A 13130-nucleotide genomic window follows, 5' to 3' on the forward strand; every position below is an offset into this window, starting at 1 on the left:
AATCTAGAAATTAAATGTTGACCAAATCCTGTCAAACAATTGAAGCCCAATGGTCCTGTATCGCTCACCTTCCTGTACATCAACTTTGAAGTTGATTGAGGTCATTTCTACAGATACTATATGCTGATAACCTCTTTATTCAAATATCACAGTAGGCTAGGTTTATTCATGTCAATAAATGTTCTAGTCGTTCGTATGCATTCCAGCATACTATTGGCCTTATATCAGGTCTCTGAGACTCTTGGTTATCACAATTAAAATCAATGTTTACAGATTTAAGATTTTCACCCCTGTGACCTTGAATGTAGTTCAAGGTCATTCATTTGAATAAACTTGGAAGCACTTCATTCAAGAATCTTCTGATCATAGGCCTAATATCAAGTCCCTGGTCTCTTGGTTGCTGAGAACATGTTGTTTGAAGAGTTTAGGCTTTTTGACCCTCGTGACCTTAAATGAAGGTCAAGGTCATTTATTTGAACAAAATTGGAAGAACTTCATTCAAGAATCTTCTGATCATAGGCCTAATATCAAGTCCCTGGTCTCTTGGTTGCTGAGAACATGTTGTTTGAAGAGTTTAGGCTTTTTGACCCCTGTGACCTTAAATGAAGGTCAAGGTCATTTATTTGAACAAACTTGGAAGCACTTCATTCAAGAATCTTCTGATCATAGGCCTAATATCAAGTCCCTGGTCTCTTGGTTGTTGAGAACATGTTGTTTGAAGAGTTTAGGCTTTTTGACCCACGTGACCTTAAATGAAGGTCAAGGTCATTTATTTGAACAAACTTGGTAGCCCTTTACCATTACATGCTTCAGGCCCAATATCAAGTCACTTGGCCTCTTATATAAAGCTTGCTCATTGAGAAGAAGTTGTTTCAAGATTAAACCAATTGACCCCTTTTGACTCCACCCTCTGCACACTAGGGGGAGTGGGGGTCAGTTCCTTCCTTTATAAAAATTTGAATCCCTACCCAAAAGGATGCTACCAGGCAAATATGAGCGATATACCCTTGCTTAGTTTCAGAGAAGAAGTTATTCGTTTTAGCCCAATTGACCACATTTGCCCCGCCACTCAGGCCCCTGGGCGGGTCAGCTCCATCATTTATACAATTGTATGTTTAAACGTATTCAGTTACTCAAAGTAGAAAATATAAAAGAACTTAACAATTTAGGAAAATATTTATCACTAGCATATATAAACTAAAGGAAAGATTTTTTATAAGATTTTAATTAGAATATATTTATTTTTAATGATTATTTCTCTGTTTCCCTGTTAGAAATCTGACTAATTAGCTTATTGAATTATAAATCATGTAAGAGTGGATGCCTTTGTCCATTAATGTTATATACTATTTTATCCAATAAGTTGTAAAACTTATGGAATAAAGTTAATACAGTTGTTTAATGAATAACGGTATCATCATGACTGGAGTACATGTAACCAATTCACTGTTGTAACCCAATATTTTAATGTAAAGTATTCCCACATCACAAAACCTTTGGTAGATAGTGTGTAAATAGTGATTTAATGCGACACACATTTGGTGTTATTAACGTTAGTTATACTATCCTCTCGGCAGCAGTGAACCTGTGACGTAGGAGGCTGATCACCGACCTCGTTATCAGAATAAAATTTTGCATATAGGTCAGTTGTCCAGATGGGCCCATGCTGTGCCCTGTATCTCAGCATTTATATGTAAACCCAGGAGTGTGAGGGTAATTTGACTGGCTTTTCACAGTGTTTTTTTCAGGTAATTTTTTCAACAGCCTATGCCTTTTCAATTGGGAAAATAATTGCGGTATTTGGTGAATTTGGGAAAATAGCAAATAATGACAAAATACTTAAATAAGTCAAAACACTTCATTTATTGGCTTTTCTAGTCTGCCTCATGATATAAAGAGTCAGTAGCAAGTATCCTGTCTACGGACTCTCTGAAACGCTTGCCTGCATGTCATTTGTGGAAAGCACAACAGTGATCAGGATTTGAGTTACCTCCCTTATATACCGTTTATACGACTAATTGAGGCCAACTTGCCTATCGCGGAAGTAAATTTGTCAGTCTACTGTTCACGTGTATGATGATCAACTATCGTACCATAATATTCACATATTCTAGGAATGAAATACAATACAGATAACCAGACAGAAATTCAATACAAATATTTTTTTTTTTAAATTGGGGAAAAAAGATGTTTCAAAATTGGGAAAATACAACTTTTTTTGGCAAGGGGAAACAGCCTAAAGTCGGCTGTAGATCTGGCCAAAAAAAATCACTGTTTCATAAAATCAACCTATAGACAACTTTAACCTTTTTGTGTCTAAAACCCTTTAAAATAGGAGATAAACACAGGGGTACTAGACATAACACATAATTTAAATAGGAAATAAACACAGGGGTACTAGACTTAACACATAATTAAAATAGGAAATAAACACATGGATACTAGACATAACACATAATTAAAATAGGAGATAAACACATGGATACTAGACATAACACATAATTAAAATAGGAAATAAACACAGGGATACTAGACATAACACATAATTAAAATAGGAAATAAACACAGGGATACTAGACATAACACATAATTAAAATAGGAGATAAACACAGGGATACTAGACATAACACATAATTCAAATAGGAGATAAACACAGGGATACTAGACATAACACATAATTAAAATAGGAGATAAACACAGGGATACTAGACATAACACATAATTCAAATAGGAGATAAACACAGGGATACTAGACATAACACATAATTCAAATCATGTTGTTATTGAAGTCATCGATGATGAAATGTTGGAGGGGCTTTTTTAGCCTCTAGAATCAGACAGACATCAGCGATAGAATAAAGAGTGGATGTTTTCTATTAGATACTTTCTCCAGTTTCTCCCTCTCAGGCTTCTTCTGGACAACACACTAAATTTTCTTATCCCTAATGTACGAAATATGTGGCTCCCCTAGCTATTCTTAAAATAGTAAACATGTTATTATGATGTCATTGGTAACTTAGTTGATGTGATAGTACAGCTTTAGTTCATGCAGTAGTATAGATTTAGAGCTGTGACAGTGGAGATTAATTACAAGCAGGGCTTTTTCTAACTGGTTTGGGAAGGGTCCTTTTTGTCTCATTTTGGGAAGAAAATTGGTGAATTGGGAAAGACTTTTACATGATTAAACTGCAAATTTTGGGAATTTGGCTTTAAAATGAAATAATTCTGATTGGGAATACATCTAACGCGCAGTTGAATACTGAAAATTTAATTTTTTTTTTTTGAAAATGAACCTCAAAAACGTACCTGGGCACTATACGCGAGTGCGCACTGTGCATTTTTCGATGGAAGATATGTAATTTATCGTTTACTTTCTCCTTATTTTTTTCGGCGGCCATGTGTATGAAAACAGTAAACAAAACTTAGGCCTATTGGTTTGTACATTAAAACGTGCACATTTTATTCTTAGTTATGTATACCTTAACGTTTTACTTCACCCGTGCACCTGTATAAACAATGGGATGATGTGCGACCAATAGCCGAAACCTAACAATAGGCTCTGGTAACACTGTTACGGCTGATCAGTCACACTCGTTCAATCAGGCGAAGCCAGCAAATTTTACCCGAGACAGCATGACGCTTCGATGTTCGACACAAAAATGGAAATTTTGGTATAATTTAGATGGAAGGGACCACAAAATATATTCGACACAACCGCAGTATTCGATTCAACAGTGTTCGAATCATCCGTGCTTAATTTACTAAGATAAAGAAGGAAAAAAATTGCGACCGAACGAAATGTTCAACTCATCCGATGTATTCTATTCAACCTTGTTCAACACAAGTGAGTTTCACTGTAATCTGTTTTGAACAATAGTAGCTACAGCTGATGTGATGTGGTAGTGAGTTTAGTTGAGTTTTAATAAATATATGTACTTGTTACATTTTTTTTTGGGGGGGGGGGGGGGGGGGGGGGGAGTAATAAATTATTATCTGATGAAATAGCAGAAATTGTGTTTATTTGAACTGGTTAATAAAACTTAAAAGTGATAATGAACTTTCTAAAAAAATGAATAAAAAGAGGTTTGTGAATGATACAAAAAATACTGTAACCATGCATACACGTACAATATAGCTGGAATTAACAACAACCCTGCCCCCCCCCCCCCCCCCTATAATTAATCACCGTAACACATTGCTAGTATTACTTTTCTTTCAGTGAGGATAGTTTGTTATAATTATATTGAAACAAAGAGAAAAAAGAAAACAAAAGAAAAGAACCTTTTAGGCAACAGTGTAACTGTCGTCTGCTCATATCTAAATTACCATGTTCTCTCAAATTCTCATTGGAACTTGGAGATAGAAAAGTGGCAACACCTTATTGTTATCATGTACCATAAACAGATGAATCAGCGGATTTATAGAATGAGATTTCAACATCTTCTGACAGTGTGGCCAGGTTAGTCACAACCGTCGTCGTCACTTGAAACTTCCCGACACTCCACAGCCTGAACAGGGAAGTGATAACATGACCGCCACATCAGCAATATAACACAATGACAGATATTATGAATTGGCGATACAGTATACAGAAGCATTGTAATAACAAGACTGGTGACATCAGTTATAATTACCTGGTCAGTGGTGTGAACTTGTGACTTGGTGTTTGACTTACTTGCACCCTAAGCAAACTTATAGGTATCAAGTAACCAATAGTAAGTTTGCGCATGTGTAAACGTGAGGTGACTCAATATATATATGATCATTGGAATTTCCAACTTTTTTACTTCCGCACAAATAAGGCTTATTTAATTTCTCATTACTTCTTTCAAATCACACGAATGCCTTTACTACCGCCTGATTTTGAAACAAACATGTCATTTGACTGTTTAAGGAGACATTTCTGTAAAGCAGGACCAAATATAAAACACCCGAATCTCTCAACAGAACAAGGAAGTGTAACCCAGCAATGGGAGCCTGACCCGCCTTCAGAAATACTAATCAAAGTACTGGAAGTACTGTAAACGAACATTATTGTTTAATGCAAAATCAGTAATCTTCTAAGTTTTAAGTTGATAAATTTACTGATATCGGTTTAGGAATTAATTGCAAATAATTTGAAATGTTTGCAGCTGTTCTGATTTGATTGTACACATGCATGTTTCTGTAATGTCCTAATTGAAATTGGAAGTTTGTTGATCTATCTTGGATCGATGAAAATAAAAAAATGTATTCTTTCTTTCGGGAAGGGCATCATCAGTTATAATACAGCCAGGACTCTGTGACCTTATTGATGCCAACTTCTAATATGCACTAAATTTAGGCTAGTTCCATCGTTAGTTTGGCATACATAGTTGTATTTCAACTTAATATGATGAAACACACATAAAGAATTACTGAAAACCAAAACCAGAGCTGCTAATCAAGGCTCGAATTAAGAATGTATCCTATTGAAACTGTACTCAAGCATTTATGGTACTTCAAAACAAAAAACCTGACTCCTTTTGTTCAGGAATCATTTGATGTTACATGTAATAAATCTGTATATGAGAAGATAAACTTCTGGTATAATTACAGTATTGTAAACAATGTGATAAAGAATAACAACCAGATAAAGACTATCTTCATCGAAAAATTCAGCAAACAGGAAAAGAAATCTTCAAGATTCATTTTCAACTTCAAACCTGATCACAAAGATTACAGTCCATCAGATGGGACAACACATTCCCTATTTATTGTCCTTTTCCAATGTTGATCATCCAATCATACTGAACCACACAATTCAGCAATGTAATTGCACAAATCACACCTTTATGTGGAGAGAACATTTTTGGGGGTGTTATAATATTCCATAATTGTATGCAAATTGTGAAGCATTCCATATCTATAACTATATATATACAGTACGTGTATACATTTACACATATCAAAATTGGAATGACACAGGAGATTTGCAAGTTTAATCATCAGTCATGGGAGGTTTATGTAAAATGTTATATTTACCGGGGTAATTAGTAATTAGTGTACATTCTACCAGTGCTTAGAGAATGGACACAATTATATGTTCTCCAATGTCAAAATTAATCATATGTAAAATATTAGGGGTTTATTCGCCATTCTAGGCCTGATTGCCGTCATAGTAAAATTACCAAAATGGACTTGAAATCAATATTTTTAAGAGAATGATCTATGACTTGAATATTTCATAAAAATAATGTAATACATCGTTTATTCACTTCATTCAGATCTTCAGACACCACATAATTTGTGAAGTCATATATAGAAATATATGAACCATTTTGTTATTGATTTATAGTTCACACAAGTAAGCACTAGATGTAAGCAGTAAGTATATGTACCGCTATCTACTGGCATGACTTTGAGTACAGTAAACTACACTCGCTTTGTGGATATTGACAGGATAACATATATTTACATACTAATTCAATTTTAGAATTGTAACTGAAATCTTGTAACAGCATGGCACAAATAGTCATCTGAACATTTGTTGTATTTTCAGTTTATCAATTAATTGATTACTCCGTGTTTGAAGTATGGTGTAGTGAGAATTTCAAGTCTTGATCATGACTTGATGAAAATTTTAAATTAACAAATTATTAAAATGAATTTGTTTGAAAAATAACACAAGTTCCACAGCAATATTATATAGAGAATCAATCACAATATATCAAAAGTCATAAAACTACAAATAACAATTAACGGCTGAATATCAAATTAAGTGAATATCACAAGTATTTTTGCATTTGTTTTTAGATAATCCGGATTTCCATTTTCCGACTTAAAAAAAAACCCGAGAAGTATTTTAATTGTCGTTATAGTTGAATTACCAAAATGGACCTGAAATCAGTATTTTAAAAAAAAGAATGATCTATGACTTGAATATTTCATGAAAATAATTTACATCGTTTATTCACTTCATTCAGATCTTCAGACACCGCATAATTTGTGAAGTCATATATAGAAATATATGAACCATTTTTGTTATTGATTTATCGTTCACACAAGTAAGCACTATTTGTAAGCAGTACGTATATGTACCGCTATCTACCAGCATGACTGAGTACAGCAGATTACACTCGCTTTGTGGATATTGACAGTATAACATATATTTACATACTAATTCAATTTTAGAATTATAACTGAAATCTTGTAACAGCATGGCACAAATAGTCATCTGAACATATGTTGTATATTGAAAAATTATTTAGGTAAATATTAACTCATTTGCTTGACTTTTAGAATTGTAACTGAAATCTTTTAACAGCATGGCACAAACAGTCATCTGAACATGTGTTGTATATTGAAAAATTATTTAGGTAAATATTTACTCATTTGCTTGACTTCAATTTTCAATTTATCAATTCATTGATTACTGTGTTTGAAGAAGTATGGTGTAGCGAGAATTTCAAGTCTTGATCATGACTTGATGAACGTTCTAAATTAACAAATTATCAAAATGAATTTGTTTGAAAAATAAGTTCCACAGCAATATTATATAGAGAATCGATCACACTATTTCAGAAGTTATAAAACTACAAATAACAATTAATGGCTGAATATCAAATTAAGTGAATATCACAAGTCTTTTTGCATTTGTTTTTAGATAATCCGGATTTCCGTTTTCCGTCTTTGAAAAAAAATACGTAGGCGTATTGCATAGTAAACGTAGCCATATGTACATATGTAACAGCTGATTTCAATCAGATTGACTTAACATGAACTTAACACCGTCTCAGTAGTTCGTCACAATAGAAAATTTGATCGTGAATTCGGTATTTTGCAAATTCTTTCAAAATACTTCCAGGTAAAGGAAAAAAATGCATATGGTCTCTATACACACACCAAAGATTAATAGATCCTATATTGGGTCCATTCTCTCGTTAAAATATCGATTTGGGTCCACTATCGGCCATTTCGGTAATTCAACTCTAACGACAATCGGGCCGCGATTCGCAAATGAAAAATTAATTTAAAATTCGTAAACCTCTAATATTTTACATATGATACAATTAGGCATTGAAAAACATATATGTGGGTCAATTCTCTGAAAATAATGCCAATTTATATTATAATTAAGCCCCATTTTTCTTCGTTTCGGTATTTCCAAGTCTGCTTCACCTGTGGTCCGTTTCAGTAAATATTCTCGACTTTGCCGAAATAAAAACAAGCTATATAATTGTTCATTTTAAACATGACAACTGCCGACCACACGTATCTAAAAATGTTATTGTTGATATCATCTGAATATTGCCGTAGTTATCTGTCACTTCGATTGTAAACCCATTGCCAAAGTCATGGAAGAATCGACCAATCAAATTGGTTTAACGTTTGATTTCCGTAATCTTGCAGTTACCTCCCTTACAACAGGTAAATACGTTCCAAGTATCGCCTACAACAACCAATCCCGTGCACATGGCAACAAGATATTATAATTTGCATTTGACTTATTGGTCGTTTTCGTCAAAGGAAAATGGAATATGGAAATCGATGACAATGTTAACGCTATGACCAGTCACCCTGACCACAAATGCCACCTAGTATCTACCTTTCTCGCAAACATGTACAGTAACCTATAGTATGATACAATGTATCGTCTCGTACCTATAGTATGATACAATGTATCGTCTCGTACCTATAGTATGATACAATGTATCGTCTCGTATGCCGTTATTGATATATTTTTTTCTCTAAATTATAGAAATACTCATCTAGTTGATAATGATGTAACATTCTAGAATATATATATTACACATTTAAGTAAATCGCGGACATATTTGCAGACCTATGCTAATGTCAGCCGTTTTGGAATGAACACGGAAGAGCAAAACTTTCTAAACATCCGGAGACGAATGCGCCTGCGCAATATTTGTTTACATAAATATATTGACCTGGAGTTATTCGCAAAGTTCAGGTTCATTTAGTCTTCACATTTCGCTAGCGTTATGTATTTCTCAAATCGTATGCATCTTGAAAACATCTACTGAATACATTTCAACATTTTCGGTAAAACTACTACATAAAACGAAGATGTTTTTGCCAGTAAATTATTTGAAGCGTAAGGCAATGGGAGCAGCCATATTTCATTGAAACAGACAGTAGATGGCGTATTGGTGAATGTGGCTACCAAATATGGTCATATTTCTCAGTCCAGTTCTTGATGGCAATAACCGAACATTAATGTTCGTTTAAAAACACGACGACAGACGTTTATAATGGCGATAAAGTTATCATAACATTGTAACAACGAGACTGAAGCCATTGTAAATTACCTGGTGTTGTATTAGATCCAAAACTTGGTCTTCGAGTTAAGTTATACAAACTTTCGCTTGTCTCTCTCTCGGAGTGGATCTGGCGTCCGTCTGGCCTCTCGAAGAACCCGACTGTAATATGGTTTGGGTACAAAGTACAAACTATTCGCAGTTAAGTGAAGTCACGTTTTGTTTATCGGTTAGTTTGGCCTGTGTAGGAGACAATAAGTCGTGTAATACTTGCAGACGTATATATGTTAATGCAGAGACATATATAGATTTGTATATATGTCTCTGGTTAATGTAATATATTAAAAAAAAAAAAAATTATCATTATATTATCAGATTTATGAAATTTGCTAAAGGTTATCCCATAAAACCCACATAAATCCATATATACTCTAATATTTTATAGTATGATTTAAGAAATTAACTCCCTCGTGGGGGAAACTTGAAATCACAAGGTCATGATAAGTTTTTTCAAAATGCCTTTTATAACAAGAATTATGCAGAATTATATGTCTCGTCTTTCCCTCTTTGTCAATAACATCCTTCAATTTATGGATTTGTTTTCCAATAATTAAATACTATCAGTAACCCAGTGTTCAGCATGATAGTAACAGTAACCTTACCAGGATTCAATTCAATGAGATAGAGTGAAAATTGAACTTAAATGAAAATTCTCAAAACTCAGTTTTCAGGCCAAAATAGGCGAATCTGTAAAAACTTTATTCCGAATTATGGTTGCAAGTTCAGTATAACAGAGTCAGTCACAAAGTTTCAATTCAATTAATATTACTTATATCACACAGTTTAAAGTGAATCTTAACATAACTTCACAAAATTCACTGTTAGTATTTTTACCCCAAAATAGGTGAACCTGGAAAAAATTTCCTCTTAATGAAGGATAGGTGCATGTACAACAGTGTGATTGTATCAGTACCCTCACCAGTTTCAATTCAATCTGACAGTATGCAATTCAAAAACACTGTCAGAAGTGGACTTTACACACATAACGCAAATATTGACGCCGCTGCTATTAATTTAAACTCGCTTTTATTTAATAAATACATCGAACAGGCCAAAAAGTGTGATTTCTGTACATGATTTAAATAATTATTTTTAACCCATCCCTAGGAGTAACAGGACACCCTGTAGTAAAAAAAATGAAAAGTACCTAAGTCTCTTTCATCCTTGAAGAATGTTTGATTTCTTCATTTCTCAAAGTTTAGAAGTTTTGTCAATTTAACGCTTTTTGGTCCCACCGCTCCGGCCATTGTGGATCAGTCATAGTGCCAATATCTGATTTGATTTTCCTGTCATACTTGTACTGAGAGAAATATATATATGTACAATTCGTATCCATGTATGTAAATACATTGCGATCCAGGTATTCATATCATCTCATACCAACTTCCAAGCCTCGAACAAAGGCGAGTATATTTAGACTGTGTTTTTCTTTTCGAATGTGTAAATAGTGTATTTGACTGTCCTTATTTAGTTGAGTAAATGTGTCTTTAATACCCGGTCGTAATCTACGATCATCCCGTTTTATTCAGTTTTACTGTCAGAAAAGTCGCCTAAATATTAGAAAGTATAGTGTTTTAAACAGGATTCAATGTAATTTTAATACTTTTGATCTTGTTACAGACTGTGATATGTTTTATTTGTCTCTCACTGGGTTCAAAGTTCGATTACAGCATTTTTTCCCCACTAGTCAATACTTTTGTACATATATGTCTGTGTTACATTCATAACGAACTGTGATATTTTATACTTATGTTGTATCACTGCGCTATTGAAACGTTCTTTTTTAAGAAGCTGCGGGTATTTAAATTTCTGGCTAGACGATTGGGTGCCGTAGATCGTGAGTTCGAGGCCCGGTCAGGGCACGAGTCAAAAAGTTGTCTGCCTTCGTCATTTGTGTTGCTAAGTATATAACATAACTTGACACATACCACTATTGTGAGAAGCTCTAGGCAGTTAATACTGAGGTCATGTGTAAGAATGAACTGTGGGAACACGGCATGGAATCTTTTCCCTTTGAAAAAACCACCACAGCCTGTCAAGCTAGCATCTGATCCAAACTCAACGTCTGGCATAGACCATTCCTCTAAACTCATCATCGACACCCCATTGTATAATACCAGGAATTCTTTCCACCAAAGTAGGCCTTTTATATAACGAGAACGGAAAACAGACAAGTTTGTAAATTCAAGCATTGGCATGGCCTTACCAACCACTTATTAAACACATATGTAATGAAAAATTTCGAGTGAGCCATACACCGAAGTCTTTTACATGTGTTTCCTTCTTAAATGATTTACCACGGCAAAAAGGAAAGTTTTGGAAAAAACGCACAACAGAATTTAAATCGTGTATTTCAGGACTGACAATATATAGATTTTTTGGCTATAATATCACTAACGTCACCTCATCAATGGTAGTCGGAATAGCACAAACTTCTTCACGGCAACCTCGCTTTTTTTTGAAGTTGAAAATGCAGTAATTTCGTGTACTGGTAAAAAAAAATAACAAATAGAAAAATATATGAGTTATCTATCGATATAACAAACATTTACTATTTTAGGGTGTGACATACGAGGCGCGTATCTTGAGCTTTTGAATTACTGTCATGTAATACATGAATGGCGTAATTACCTTAAAATTTCAATGATAAATCGATAATCATGTAACCTTAATCGTATAAATGCAAGTAATATTTTTATGCAAGTTAGTAGCATCAAAAACGAGATGTTGGTTGTAATAAAGTACACTTTTGAAAAATTGTGAATAAGAAAAAAAAAAGATAGAATATATATATTAATATTGAGAAAGTTTAAAGTAACAAATGAAAATAACATATTTGAGTCATAATTATACAAACAGTAGCCTGGAATGTTTTAAAAATGGTTTACCCTCCTTATTTAGTAACTCTCTTATGTCCAGATTTTGTCTTTATATATAGTCTAGGTATTTCTGGTATTTTAATATAGACTAGACATGTACCTGTGATCATATCATGCCAAGTCAACATCACTAAAACACTGAAATTGTCAGAATTATAAAGTAGTCCGTTATTTCAGGCAAAAGTAATCGATAAACGAGAAATGACTCGCGAGCAGCGCAGTTCGACAGACTGATGAGAGTTATCCCCCTTCCCAGGAAGTTGACAATATTTTACCGCGAAAGAGAGGCCAACGTTTGCTCTGCAGAAGTTGTTTACATGATAAAAAGAATATCAGTTTGTTATGCTTGTCACAAAGCGTGCATATTACAGGACTAATCATCCCAAACAGGTATATGCCACGAATTTATGATAATGAAAGCACGCGTTCTCATTGTTACGTACCACTATTATAAACAGAAGGCATATGTGGATAGGCTTCCATGGGTTGGGAGATGCCAAGTCCCTGAGCCTGCAGATGTAAAATAAAAATGCATACCCTACCTACAGCAGGTTTGGGAAAACCACGAACTTGCCTATTATACGCCAATGGAGGTAAAGCTTTGTTACTAAAAATAGCAAAAACCACTTTAAAGTTTCAACTTTTTCAAGTTACAGGGGCACATCTTCGTTTTCCCAATTCCGTCAAAAATGACTATTACATTAGGCTTGGCTAAGAACGTGAATAGTGTTATATATACAGTGATTTTTAAAAATTATATTAGTGCAGATAAGATAAAGGTAAAAATATTTGTTTATTTAATGTGTGTGAGGACTTCAAGGTGTGCGTAGGGGATATGTGCCTTGAAGTCCTCAAGTGTTACGTAGTGTAAAGTACTGGTGCTACAGGTAGGAGATTCCACTGTGTTATTGTGTATGGGAAAAATGAGTATTTGTATGTGTATGTCCTTCGT

General features: G+C 34.1%; 2 protein-coding genes across 5 annotated transcripts in view; one reads left to right on the plus strand and one right to left on the minus strand.

Annotated features, from left to right (window-relative positions):
* The window catches only part of LOC117316756, a 30174-nt gene extending 20721 nt beyond the window's left edge, over positions 1 to 9453 (minus strand). For 3 of the 4 annotated variants that reach the window (XM_033871519.1, XM_033871520.1, XM_033871518.1), the window contains exon 1: positions 9291 to 9452. The gene's annotated coding sequence lies outside the window, so the exon portion shown is untranslated. Of the gene's footprint in view, positions 1 to 9290 lie in introns of all 4 variants that reach the window. The other variant, XM_033871521.1, reaches the window with a different exon arrangement.
* Positions 9454 to 12435: 2982 nt separating this feature from the next.
* The window catches only part of LOC117316162 (lysine-specific histone demethylase 1B-like), a 47248-nt gene continuing 46553 nt past the window's right edge, over positions 12436 to 13130 (plus strand). The window contains exon 1 of the mRNA XM_033870673.1: positions 12436 to 12568. The gene's annotated coding sequence lies outside the window, so the exon portion shown is untranslated. The remainder of the gene's footprint in view (positions 12569 to 13130) is intronic.

This window comes from Pecten maximus, chromosome 18, assembly GCF_902652985.1.
Source record: "Pecten maximus chromosome 18, xPecMax1.1, whole genome shotgun sequence".
NCBI classification, from domain to species: Eukaryota; Metazoa; Mollusca; class Bivalvia; order Pectinida; family Pectinidae; genus Pecten; species Pecten maximus.